The sequence below is a fragment of the Chenopodium quinoa genome, unplaced genomic scaffold (genome assembly GCF_001683475.1).
Source record: "Chenopodium quinoa cultivar QQ74 unplaced genomic scaffold, ASM168347v1, whole genome shotgun sequence".
NCBI lineage: Eukaryota > Viridiplantae > Streptophyta > Magnoliopsida > Caryophyllales > Amaranthaceae > Chenopodium > Chenopodium quinoa.
The window spans coordinates 4,406,191-4,421,032 of record NW_018742681.1 but is presented as its reverse complement, the minus strand read 5'-3'; the positions used below and the strand labels follow the sequence as shown (position 1 = coordinate 4,421,032).

General features: G+C 38.2%; 1 long non-coding RNA gene across 3 annotated transcripts; it reads right to left on the bottom strand.

Annotated features, from left to right (window-relative positions):
- Positions 1-8,383: 8,383 nt before the first annotated feature.
- Positions 8,384-10,346, bottom strand: LOC110722437. Of its 3 annotated transcripts, none has more exons than XR_002511607.1 (4): positions 9,596-10,346; positions 9,473-9,510; positions 9,215-9,239; positions 8,384-9,121 (listed from the first exon to the last, which is right to left on the bottom strand). It is a non-coding gene; the product is annotated as an uncharacterized LOC110722437 (long non-coding RNA). The 3 variants fall into 3 exon arrangements; XR_002511606.1 differs by having other exon boundaries at positions 8,384-9,239; positions 9,596-10,026; positions 10,133-10,346; XR_002511605.1 differs by having other exon boundaries at positions 8,384-9,239.
- Positions 10,347-14,842: the final 4,496 nt, after the last annotated feature.

Here is a 14,842-nt window from a genome sequence, read left to right as displayed (position 1 = left end):
GACAGCTTGTTGTTGTCGATTAAGTCTTGGATAACTTCTTTAAGCTTCCAACAATTCTCAGTAAGATGGCCCCTACCTTGGTGATACTTGCAATGTGCATTGGGGTTCCAGTTAGCCGTCCTCTTTTCGACTGGTGGGTCCCCAAATGGTCCAATAGGAGTTATAAGACCTTTTTCATTTAATCAGTCAAATGCGGTGTCATAACTCATGCCAATAGGAGTAAAGTTCCTCCTAAATGGTTTCTTTTGTCCTTGATTATTCATAGCAAGAACTTCATTTAGGTTAAAAGTGCTAACATTGTTTGAGTGGGTGGTTTTGGAAGAAGAAGGATTGTCGTTCTTCTTGCCTTTCCGGCCACTGTTGGAGTTATTGTTGGCAGCTTTCAACTTTGCTAGGTCGTCTTCAATATTAATTCCAATGTCGTAGACGGCCTTGAAGGTATGGATATTATTCTGATATTTGAGATGCCTGGAGTATTTTTCTTGAAGGTTTTTGAGAATAACCTTACGGACTCTTTTTCACTTGGCACCTCAATCATCTTAGCTGAGGTTTCTCTCCATTTGTTAAAGAAGGAGGTGAAGCCTTCATTCTCCTTTTGCTTGAGGATTTTAAGTTCCCTATGGTCAGTCTCAACTTGAATGTTGCATTTGTATCTATCAACGAAAGTGTTTGCTATGGACTCCCAGGTAGAGGTTTTTTCTTTCTCGAGAGAAAAGAACCATTGCTGGCAAACGATTTCGAGAGATAGTGAGAATAGAGAGGGGAACACTTTCTCGTCGATACCCTTAATACTCATTGTTGTTTCAAAGGCTCTTAAATGAAAATAAGGGTTATCCGTTGCTTTGAATTTCGGGATGTCGTTGGCATTGAACTTCTGTGGAAGAAGATCCTTGTCCATCGAGACCCCTTGTGAGCTAATCCCTTGAAACTTGTAGTCGCTTGATAGCTTGCTCAGACTCTCTTGCATGCGGTCCATCTATTGTTGTTTCACGGGATCATCGATCTTGAGGGTTAGAATTTTTAGTGCCTCAGTCACGGTAACCAGTTGGTTCCTGAGTTCATTGACTTCTTCTTGTGTTGCCATTGCTGTCCTAGTTTTCCTCTTACGAGCGATGGGTTTATCGAAAAGTTGGACTTGTACAAAAAGATTGTCTTTGATTAACCGCCCTTCCTTTCTTGCCCACGCGCTGTAATTTTAACCATTTTTGTTTTAATTATTTGACTCAAATCGACCTTGACTTTACGGTTTTAAAGAGGAAAAATAAAAAATAGGTGCATATTTTTGGCAAAAATAAGGTATATATTTTAGGAAACAAGTATGGTATTTAAATTGGAGGATTAATATCCGACTTACCCCCCTAAAAAAATGACGGAAAAACGCGCATACAAGACTTTTCTTAGACATGGTCAAAAGTGTGTTGGTGTGTGTGTTATGTGGTGAATGTAAGTGACATGCTTGGACTTTTGCGTAAGACCATGGGACTTGGTGCCTAGACTCAATTAATGACTTAACAAGGCATTATTAACAGTAAAATTTAACCGAATTAATTAGAAAACTGGTTAATTAGACACAAAGTGATGACTCAAGCAATAAACCGAACTGTCGTCAAAACGGCAGGACTGGCGCCTCTCTTTGCAGTGTAGCGCCAGACGATAGAACTGTCGCCAGGCGCTACACTCCACAGAGTGGCGCTACAGTTCAAACTTTGGCGCCATTACTGGAGCGTCGATCTGAAACTGTTTTTCAGTATTATTGATCAACAGGGGTATACCTAAAGTCGTACTAAGTCAACTCTGGTTAAAATATTAGACTTTATTTACTCAAATTAATTAATTAATTAATTAGGCAAAGTTCATTTAGTCATTAATTTATTTAATCTTGCACAAGTCAAACAAACGGTTAAGAAAAACACATACCATATGCACAACAAATAATGCACAATTAGTCAAGTAGGCACGATATGATGCAATGAGTTTGCAACCTAACCATGGCTCTAACTCTCTAAAGTTCGGGATATGGGTTAGTTATTAGAGGGTCCATGGTTAATTTTCCGGATGCACCGCCCGGAAGCCTAACCGTGAAGGGTTGACGCGAGTGGATGGGACACCGCGAATTTAAAAAAACTCGCTTCCATGGTTTGGTGAATTCAACATTCTCGGATGTACCTTTTGTTTCTTAGAGCGTTCAATCAGGTAGATGGAACATGAATTCCCAGAGGGTTATGTCCATATGTAGAACACATATGGGTTTCAGAAAAGTGAGAAAAACTCAATCAGGAAGTAGGATCGAGCGAACGATGCTAAAAACTGGTCGAAATAAGAACGCATATTTCTGGCTCGGTATTGGAAGAACTTGGCGCCAGCAAACAGAGGCTGGTGCCAGCTTTTGGCTTTAGCGCCTGGCGACAGAGGCTGTTGTCTGGCGCTAAAGTCAAAATACTGGCGCTAATCTTTGTTCGCTGACGCTAGCTCTTACAAGCCTCAACAACTTTCTGTGCTCGATAAAATTTTCCAGTTTCGTGTAGTGTTATTTTGATCCTAGTTATGAAAGATATTCCTCAAATTTCCTACGTGTAAAAATCCTATGTTTTAACTCATTACAGATGGTCTTTCCAATGAGATCTTTTTTATGCATATGACAATAATGTTAATCAAAATTACGCACATGAAATACTTAGAACTTTTCGAGTCTCATCCACTCATTCTAAATCATTGCCGAAATAAATTTCAGGAATTAAAATAGAAATCCTCCCCAGTGGAGTCGCCAAAACTGTAGGGAATATTTCAAGCGTTATCCCTAGCTTGAACCCCACTGTGATCATACACTAAAGTACGGTGGCGTTCAAAGGGAAAGAAGATAGAGAAAAAGAGTCGCAAACAAGTTTTAGGAACTTGTAAACCGTTCATGAGGTGAAGGTTACACCCCTTAACGATCTAGGAGATCGTCAACTCCAATAGGTCTTGAACCATGACTGGTAGTTCGGGGATGAAGGTACAAATCCAAACTAAAAGAGATTGAACCTGCCCTAATAATAGGCCTCTACTTTATTCTGATCGTATTCATGTGCGCTTTCTGACTAACATGCAATCAATAGGTTTAACCCTAAACCTGTTTATCTATGTTGGTTGAACATTAATGCACAAACAAAACTATTATTGGCGATCACTTGAATTATAATCAAATTAACCCTAAACACGATTATTAATTATCTTATATAAGCGTGATTACAAGTACAAATTCTCTTTAAACATGCATAAAAGGTGTGATCAAGCAATAACAATATATAATATCAAGCAACATAATAATAAATACAACAATAATCATCATAAAATAATCATGTTCATGTTAAAGCATAATAATAACAAGATCCTAGGCATGATACTAACAAGATTAATAACAAACCCTAGCATGTTACTAAGCAATAAAAATCATATATTTAGCCCTAACATGATACTAACAATCATAAATATTAGGAAGAACATAAAAGGCATCATACTTGATATTAAAGCTACCCTAAACATGATACTAAGAAGATCAAAACGCCCTAACATAACATTAGGAAGCATAATAACAACCTAAGCATGATTTCTACATAATAACATCAATAAAAACCATTAAAGTACTTACTTGGATGCCTCGTACCTCTTTCTAATAACAAAATACACGCGTTAGTAACTTCAAGGAAAATAATAATTAAAACAATTAAATTAAATAATTGAAAGAGAGATTTGGGACCAAACCCTTAGAAATTAAAAACTTTCACGTCTAGGGCGAAGGCAACTTCGAACAAGGCTAGGTGTATCTAGGTCTTGTGAATGCGGAATTTTGTATTTTGAGAAAAGGCTAGTTTAGAAAAGAGAGAAAGAGTAATCAAGAATTTCTTGATGAGAGTTGGTGAATAGAGAGAATTGGTGAATTAAAACGGAGTTTTTAGAAGGCTATTTATAGAAAAAATCAGCCAAAATGATAGAAAATCGAAATAGAGTTTTGACGCGCAAAACGAGGTTAGCGCCAGACGCTGACATTAGCGCCAGGCGCTAACGCTAGCGCCAGGCGCTAACGCTAGCGCCAGGCGCTAACGCTAGCGCCAGGCGCCAAGCTTAGCGTCAGGCGCTAATGCTGGCGTTTGGCGCTAACTTAATTACTGATGCGTTTTCTAAAATCAGATAGAAATTTCCGTACAGGAGGATAAAATCGTATTTTCCTCAAAAACATTCTTTTATTCTGATTAAAACTCTAAAAAGTCAACAAAAGTCAATTTATTAATGCTAATTGAATTAGGAATGAAAAGAACCTTCTAGAAGAATCTAGAAGACTAAAACCATTCCTAATTGCATTAGGAATGATAAATCCATATTAGGCCCTCCTCTAGATCATTGGGCCGCATATAAGGCTCAAACTAGGCCAGTTTTGTAATTTGGCCATAACTTCCTCAATATTCATTGGAATTGGGCTTATAATATATCGTTGGAAAGGTCCTTCAAGCCCCATCCAACTACACTACTATTGGACCCATATCATGGACCAGCCAAACTAGATTGGCTGTTTTCTTAAAATAGGTTTTCAAAAACAGAGAGAGAAGAAACTATCCGCAACACTAGACTTTCGACACTTTCACTTCATTTGATTATGATTTGAGGTGAAAGGTACTCATCATTGGATTTGGTTTTGGGGAGACATAAATGGGTGTTTACACACGTCTCCACTGTGTCACGGGAAATTCCACCGTGTCACGGCAATTGCCACCGTGGCACGGTGGAATTCCAGCAAAAAAAATAAAAATTGTCGTGCCACGTTAGCATTCATCTTGCCATGGGAAAGTCCACCGTGTCACGGAAGCTTGTACCGTGACACGGTACAGTTTTCCGTATCACGGTGCCTAGGAAATAAGTCCAGTCAGCTTTTTTTTTAGTCTTCCTTGTTAATTTAGTCCTCCCGTTAGTCATTTTTGTTACTGTTCACATGTCTAGCCATACGATCATACCACGAGTCTTATAACATCACTTAATCACTCACGAGTCAAGTATAGTCCACACACTTTCTTTATTTTTTTGACTCGAGTCATATAACATGTCGTTTATGATCGTATACTAGGTTCATGCACCCTCATTTCCGTCATAATAAAAGATGAGTGGATCGGATTTATTATCACCTATTTTCAAATAACTTTTTTTCCTATCTTGAGCAATGTGTCAAACAATTAAGTGCAGTTGTTTTATTTCACAGCACTTGGTCAAGGAGCAGGGGTAGATTGGTACGGTTCGAGTCATTACTACATCAACCTCTTAAACCTAAGATGCGTTTAAAGAGAACTTTGCCATCTCCACGTCACTCATCACCTTTAAAATACTTTTAGTTTGTCCTAATGGCCACTAAGGAAGATATTGAGAACATTAACAAGTCCATTGAGACAATGTCTAACATGTTACAAGCACTCACTACCAGAGTCAACACAGTAGAGCAAAACAATGTTACTGCGGCTGCAATGGACAAGATCAAAGAACAATTGAGAAAGATTTATGAGGATTTCATCTATGTGGAACGGCCTCCCATTCCTTTGGATGTGAAGGACACACTCCCTGAAAATTTCTCCACAGCTGATATTCCAAAGTTCAAGCCTACTGACAATCCAATATTCCATTTGAAGGCGTTCTCTGCAACCATGGCTCTTAAGGGATTGGACGTAACAATCTTCCCTACGGTGTTCCCTCTCTCCTTAGATCATGCTTGCCAACAATGGTTTTATTCCCTAGATGCCAAGCGTACTGCGACTTGGCAAGATGTCACCGAAAGTTTCATGAACCGTTACAAGTGTAACATTCAAAGTAAAACTTCTGAACGTGAACTCTCCATTCTCAAACAGAAAGAGAATGAAGGCTTCACTGCTTATCTAAACAGGTGGAGGGAAACAACTGCACTCTTGGTAGATCCTCCCAAAGAAAAAGAGATGATTCGTCTTTTCATCCAAAATTTGACTCACAAGTACAAGCAACATCTCAAATTTCTTCCTTTGAACACTTTTAAAGCTGTATATTACATTGGCATCAATATCGAGAATGATATAATAAAGACTGCCGGTAGTAACAATAATAACACTTGGAAAAACAAGAAGAACGACCATCCTTCTTATTCGTCTTCTAAGCACGAAAATACTACCAACAATATAAGCCAAGTTGATCTCAATGAAGTGTTAGCTCTTGATGCTCCATTGCCCAAGAAGAAAAGAACTTACACTTCTTTAGGAATGACTTATGATGCGGCCTTTGATCGCCTTTACGATCAAGGCTTGACCACACCTATTGAGCCATTTTCGGAGCCAAAACCTGAAGAAAGGAGCGCCAAATGGAATCCCAATGCCCATTGCAGGTACCATCAAGGAAGGGGCCACAATACTGAGCAATATTGGAAATTGAAGGACGTTATTCAAGACTTGGTAGATGAAAACAAACTTCTTGTCCCTCCAGGCGACAAGAAGTAATGAACACAAGGCGCATAACCGATCCTTTGTGCAAGATTTCATGATTTCTTTTTTTTTTTTTTGTTTTTTTATCATTCATCTCCATTCCCCCATTCATGTCTAGCATAGGTTTTCCATTTCAAATTTTTGTACGTTTCATGTGTTTCGTTCACCTTTATTCCATTAATAAAATGAGCAATTTCTTTTACATCTCGATCATAGAATTTTTCATTCATTCTCAAAAAAAAAAAATCAATTAGCGAACTAAACACAAGGTACACCAATGACTTGAGGCACCTTTGCAACCCTATCATTCCCTGTTAACCGTTCAATCACATTCCATTTCTTCATCGACAACTTTGAGCCTCGTCTAACAATTATCTTTCATTCACTTAACCTTGGGATTAGAAGATGTGTAATTGTATAACATTCAAAAAGCAAGTAAAAAAAAAGCAGCAAAACAACAATAAAACAATGTCTAAAGGCAAGTGTTCCAATGTCTTTGATATTAACAAGTTTCAAATTGCGTCTCTCATCGAGTGCTTGGTACCGTGCCTGAGAAACGTGAATGCTAAGTGAGTGATGGACCGCATGATCTGAGATTTCCTAAATTGATTCAAAAGAGTTAAAAGAAAAAAAAAAATAAATTCAAAAAAAAAATGAAAATAAACTTGCAAAATTCAAAATTTTCAAATTCACAATTACACATCTTGGGGATTCTCTCGGGTCTTGAGCCTTGTATCCTTTTCTTCTTTAAACCATCAACTTTTAACACATTACAACCCTTGAAAGACCTCTTTGAGGTGTACATACACTTGTGCAAAGTTCGGCTAGAGCTACGTTCGGCCTGATTCCTAACAGATACGTAGGCAACCTAACATCGAGGTGCGGCCACATTCATATCCATATCCATGCATGATCGAGTCAAAGAATATCCAATGCTTAACCCTATGACCCTATCCATCTAGAGCTAGACTTGGGGGCTTGAACCCACATCATTTAGCCTACCTATCCTAAAGAGTTACCATCTTGACTCTTCTCACATCTATTTCCCTCACCATAGCAATTGCAGCCTCACCTAGTATCACTTTCACACACGTCTTTCACACATACATAGCCATATCAACTTTCCCTTAGGAACCTTTTATCATGAAATTTGTTTCCCCACTGTGCATGCTTCATTATCTTTCAAGACAACATTCATTAAAAGAAACATTGTATACTTGCTTAGCTTCCTGACCAGAGCAATGTTCATTGTTTCATGCATCGCATAATGTGTTGAGCAACATTTATATATCAATTATTTGTAATCATACAAAGCATATCGTTCTTAGCTCCTTGACCTAAGCAACTTTCATTGTGTAATAATCACTTCATCTATATACGTGCTTAGCTTCAAAATCTAAGTGACGTTCAAGATCGTTTCTTTACACCACTACTACAAAAAGTGTGCTTTTTAGACGCTTGTCAACCTTTTTTTCGACACATAAAAGCGTCGCAAAAATCTTTCTCGACGCTTCTAAAAAGCGTCGAAAAAACGTGAGTCGAAAATTTTGCTAGACACAAAAAAGCGTCGCGAATTTCGACGCTTTATTGTGTCCAAATTTTTATACGAAGATTCGCAATATGCCATAATTGGCGCACTTTCTTAACTTTGGTGACGCTTTTTCACGTCAAGAATCTTAAAATTAGTGACGCTTTTATTTGTCCAAATTTTCATACATTTGCTATTTAACATTTTGGCAACGCTTTTTCCTGTCCATATTTTCTAATTTGGGGACGCTTTTTCTTGTCCATTTTTTTTAAATAAATATCTAGAATACCAAAATAAAATATTTCATTCCCTAATAATTATTTCTAATATATTATTATTAAAAAAAATAATAATATTAATACATGTACAACAAATTTATGCCAATTTTTTTTTATTACATATATAAATACATTATAGCATATGTACAATATCTCATAGTAATGGGTTTTCTATTACAACAAGTACAATTTCAACTTGTGCTTTATTCATGACTAGTTGTAGTGGAACAAATTCGGAATCACTAATTGAAATCTTTAAATAGCACAATTCTCTCATGTCCCAGATGCTTTGCCATTTTCACACCCATTCTAGCCGATGCCACATGATAACAATATAGTCCGAATAAGAACGAAAATATAAAAACTATCAATAAATCAAGGCAATATAAAAAACAGAATACTTCAGCAATACCTCTCCCTGGAAATATAGCTTATTAAATGCTTACAAATGCCACTTTCTGCCCAAGAAAGCAGAAGGGAAGATCCATGACATATTTGAATATAAGAACCAGCTAAACTGAAAACTGTGGCAAGAAAGAGACTTGCTTTTCTTGTATTGAGAACTCATGCTCATAATGAACTTAAATGTGGTAGAGATATATGGAGAAATTGTGCCTAAGATGAGTTAGTGTAAGATGGTAAAGAAGTGCCTCGTACATAAATTCCCACCCGTATAAATAATATAAGAGACCAGTAAAACCAAGGAAGACAACACCTGATATCAATCCAAACAGGATCCTAGTGCCTGAATAAAGCTCACAAGCACAGTCCACGAAGACTTTGGGTCTGTATCATTTAAGCATTGAAGTGATTTTTCTTGATGAGAGCTCCAGTTCACAAGCATGGGGCTTCTGACCAGATTGGATGTGGATCAAGAAATAACATTATGGGAAGTTCATATATAATACAAAGTAGGATATCAAAAGTGGACAATAAGTCCATACCAAATTGCAGCTTGGTAGACCATTCCTGTAGACCGATAAGAACAGAAAATCAGAAGTCAAAATTATATGAAATTAATACAATATGCGCAAGAAAAAAAATCTAAAATGGCTTACAGTCATATATTCCAGTAAAAATGAAATAAATAGACAAATCAAGTTTGGTAGAACATGGTAAGTTGCACCACCGTATGCAAGAAATGCGGTTAAAAATTATACATGTAAATCAACTGACATGTACAAATATCAAGTGCCACTTACTATACTTGCATCTGTCAGAAAGCATTCACTTAGCAAACCTACATCCATATAATCTCATTTATTAGTTGTTCAAGTCTTTTATACTCTACAATAAGTGCATATTTTCTCTAGTACTCCACGTACCTTAAAAATGGAACGAATTAAGTAGCCAACTAGCAGATCTGTAGATTAGAAATGTTGCAACTCAGATAATGACCAAATATTGTGCACAACATATTTATTTCCTAGTACACTCATAAAATGTGCAGGTAAGACCTTTATTAGAAGACAAAACTTGACACCATAGGCACCACCGCACCATGTGCATGGTTTCTAGGTCTAAATTTTATAAATTCAATTAACAACAAAATTCTTAATTCAAAAAAACAAACAAACTTAAACCAAAATGAACAGAATTCAACTAAAGTATAACTCAACTAATATACAAGAAGTAAGTTAGATGCAAGAAATTACTCGGAAGTAAAGGCAAGGATGAGCTCAACGACATTTTGGGTCAGTGTGTGAACATCCGATTATATATGTTTTTTGTAAAGAGACTTCAAAATCTCTTCATCCTCCATGATATATTAAGAAAAATATCTCAGAAAAAAATCAAAATCGGAATAAAGCATTAAAACAAAAACCCTTAACATCAAAATCCAGAGAAAAAGGAGATAATACCTGAAAACAATTATAATACCAAATATTATGAAACCAAAGAGCATCATTCAGTTTAATTTGTTACTGGGTTAGCGATTTTGGAGAGATGAATTGATGAGAGAAATGAGTGAAAGGCTAGGGTTTTAATTATCGGAGAGTATAGAGGAGCGGTTTTGTTGTTTCACCCAATTTTGTATAAGTTCTAAAGCTAGAGCACATGTGTTATCACGTGATTATTACTTTGGACACCTTTTTACGTCAATAATAAGTCCGTCCACTCTCGAGATTCATATTGATCAATCGATCTCCGCGTCCTTCCAGTTCGCTAAGTAGACCCACTCTGCCGAAGGTAGAACTTTTCCTGCCAAAAACAAGAGACTGACATTCCTATCCCAAGAGCGAGTAAGGCACTACTACTACGGATGATGCAGTGGAAAGACTGCGGATAGGGCTCAAATACCAACGCGCCAAACCATGAGAGTTAAAATCTCAGGTGGTACAGCGAAAGCCGGGTTTTGTGCCTACGAGACAGCTATGGTGTTGCACAGCAAAGTCTGTTGGGCTGAAACGAATTCTCTTCTATGGAAAGGTCAAATCCAGCTTTAAGGGGTAGGTCGAAGACCTATTGATGATTTCGCTAGATTGGCCACCGGGGCCTTCAAGCATCCGAAATACGCCGCGGTTGTAAATGACATAGCCTTGAACATCACTAGTCTAAAAGAGGCATAGAAAAACGAAAGTATAAAGAGGGAAAGAAGTTTAGTGCTAGTTCTTACGGGGGAAAGCTTGCTTGCTGTAGCCCTTTTTTAGTAGACTAGGCTTAAACGAGTTCCCCGCGGAACATTTTCTCTTTCGTCCTCGGACGTTCGGTCGATCCTCTATTCTCCCGACCGGAGATGTAGATAACGAGGCCAAGAATGAGCTAGGCTGGCCGGCGTCTTTATTTTACTGCGTAGAGATGGCTTGGAAGAAAATAAGCTCTTTTCTTCTTCTTCACTACAACGGGAGATAGCTGGTTTTGTTTCATTAGTTTGATAAAATCATGGAACAAAGGGCAGGGAGACTCGTCCGTCTCCCAAAGAGAGAAGCTATTGGACATCAATGGTATCGGAGTGCGCCTCTTCACGAAGGGACCCCGGTACTAATGGTCAACCTAAATTGGGCAAAGGCCTCAGTCTTCTATTCTGTAGCTCCTACGAAAGCATTTGTTGCAGCTGCTGTTCCCGATAAAAAAGCATCCAGCAGCGCCATTAGATGGTACGCGGAGCTGCTGGCATCAGAGCTTGTTAATTCGTTGCAGCTGAAAGCTAGAGGTGGTAACATTCGTTGGGTTGAAATTGGACATTCGGAAGGCGCTGAAAAGCGTCGAGAAAACGCGGGAACCAAATTTTCCACTGACGGTGGCGTCGAATGAACAGCGTCGAAAATAAGTGGATTTTGTAGTAGTGCACCATATATGACGCTTAGCTCAATGACCTAATTTCATTCATCTATCGTGTCACATGATGTAATTGTCCTTAGTCTCCTGGCCTAAGAACATGCATCATGCATAAATTATTTTCAAGACAAGCAATTTAATCCATGAGATTCATTTCGTCTTGCTCAACGAAGAAGTTCAAAACTTTTCCCCTTTCTCATAACTTTTCTTTTGGGGAAATTAAAAAAACGTTTTTAAAATTTTCTCATCGAGGAAAGTTCGAAAATAAAACTTTTTTTTCACGTCTTTCTCGGGAGAGAGTCGGTACCCTCCACTCATCTCATGACAAAAATGACGGATTTTTTTTGCTTTTGCATTTTCGATTGCTTGTGTCTGTGCACACACACTCAAACTATACACACACAATCACAAGTCATACTCATGTCATGTCGTGTCAAGTCAAACTTGGTCGAGTCAAGTGGTCAAGTCAATCATAGTCTATACGAGTCCCTTGGCAAATTTTATTTTGCAGGTCTCAATTACATCCCACGCTCGGGGACAAGCGGACCATCTATAGCCCACGTCCGGGGACAAATGAACCATTTACAGCCCATGTCCAGGGACAAGCGGACCATCTACAGCCCACGTCCGGGGACAAGTGGACCATCTACATCCCACATCCGGGGACAAGCAGACCATCTACAGCCCACGTTCGGGGACAAGCGAACCTTTTACAACCCACGTTCGGGGACAAGCGAACCTTTTACAGCCCACGTTCGGGGACAAACGAACCAACTACAGCCCACGTCCGGGGACAAGCGGACCATCTATAGCCCATGTTTGGGGACAAGCAAACTATCTACAACCCACATTTGGGGACAATCGAACCATCATCATTTTAGTGATCATCTCCCAAGTGAAGATTATTCATGGCGCAAGGTTCTTGATACACAGAGACCTGCAATCTCATCATCTGTCGACTTTCCTCAAGCATGGAAAGTATTATCGGTGAGTTTCTTCAAGCATAGAAAACCGCCAAATTCTTTTGTCGGCTTTCCTCCGGCATGGAAAGTATTATCGGTGGGATTCTTCAAGCATAGAAAAACACCAAATTCATATGTCGACTTTCCTCAAGCATGGAAAATATCATCCGGTAGGTTTCTTCAAGCTTAGAAAGCTACCAAACTCATCACTCGACTTTCCTCAGGCATGGAAAGTATTTAAATAAAACGTCATTCAGTGGATTCCTTCAAGCATAGGAAGCTACCAAGCTCATTTGCCAACGATACACTGGTGTTAGATAAGCATTCTATCCCTTTACTCTTTTATCTGTAGAACAAACATTTTTCTGCAGGTATCGGCGTATACAGAGTGATTTAGGATCGCCAAACGTCTTAAATCATTCTCCGTCCCTATCGACTACTTTGACTATCGTTTTCGAAACTGACGTTTCTACAAACTCAGTCAAAGTGGGGGCTTCTGTAGACACCTAAAAATGTCTCCCCAAAACCAAACCCGATGATGAACACCTTTCACCGTCATTATTGATCGGGTTGATTTTTTAATCTTTGGAGTGCTTAAATCCATGTTCTATCCAATATATTTCCTGAACCAATCCAATTTCTAGCCCATTTCCCTAAACCATAACCTATTTTCCACTTTTTGTGTCCACATCGCAAAACCGAGAGAAACTGATTTTATGGCTATATAATTTTGATCCAATTATTATTTTATGGATAGGCATTGAAATAAGCTTTCTAACCATATATCATAAGCCCAATTCCGACTATAACGAAAAAGATATGAGCAAAACACTAAACTCGGCCCAAAACCGACACCCTTCCACTAAAACAGCCGTATCATAAAATTTACAAATCATTTTGACCTGATTTTAATTGGGTTCGAAAGTAGGTTTGATAAGATTTCCAATGATATATTATATGACTTATTCCAAGTTACGGATCAAAAGTTATAATAATTTTAAAAACGGGTAAAAAACTAGAATCACCGCGCACAGTGCAAAATCACAGTGCAAAAAAAATGGTGTCGTGACACGGTACTGTACATCGTGTCACGGTGCCATTTTTGAAGCTTTTTTGCGTCAAATTCCACCGTGGCACGGTACCTGTTGCCGTGACACGGTACCTGCAACCGTGACACGATATTTCTCACCGTGTCACGGTGCTTTTTCCGTGTAATTTCCGCGTTTTCCCATATCGTGACACGATGTACTGTACCGTGTCACGGAATTTTCTCGTGTCTTTTCCGTGTAAACCCTTCACGCATTTTCACTTCCCGTAGGTCAAATATTTCCCGTGTCACTCCAGTTGTCCATGGCGTCACGGGATTTTCCCCCGTCTAACGGTGCCTGGCGCCGTGTCACGGTATTTTCTGCCGTGTCGCGGTGTTAAATTTTAGGGTTTTTATCTTTTTAGGGTTCCGCGTGTTCCCTCTACTCAATTTCTCTATAAATAAGACCCTCATTTCTGCAGTTCGAGGCATGAAATCATTCTATCTTTTACACTAAAAAAATCATCATATTCTCTCTCTCCCATATTCTAAGCTTTATACCTATATTCCTAATTACACCATTCCTCCCTTAAGCACTCCAAGGAGTCCATACTTAACCCAACGTTCCTCTTTAAACCAAGGCGTGAAAGGTACACATAATTGAGGGTTTGGACCAAATCAACTCTACTTTTTATATAATTTAATTTAATTTCTATTTGATTTATATTTTTTTTTATTGAAGTTACTAAAAATTTATTCATGATGTAGAAATTTAAAGGAACGCACAGAATGTCAGTAATTAATTTAATTGCTTATTATTATTTTAGTATTGCTAATATCATGATTAGGTTTATATTATTTGATTTGACTAACACTATTATTGTTGAATTGCTTCCAACATTAATGTTTATTCTATTCTTTTTATGATCGCCATATTGCATGTTTAAAGGGAATATGTAATTGAAAATCACGCCTAATAAGATAATTTGGACGACCGGTTTAGTTTCCTTTTTAATCTTGTTGTTTAATCAAGTGATCACAATATTTTAGAATTATATGTTGCATTAATATTCAACCAATTTAGCCTAATAATAGTTTGGAGCAAATTGAATCTTTGTTTGCATGCCTTTGAGATCGCAGGAATCACTTTTCACTATAAGAATCGAGTAGAGGCCAATACGGGCGAATGTGACTCCATGACTCACTTTGTACCATCATCCCCGATCCTCCTTTTGTGGTTCCGAACCATATGGAGTTAGTAATCTCATGGATTATGAATTGGGTGTAACCTTCACGGGTCAATC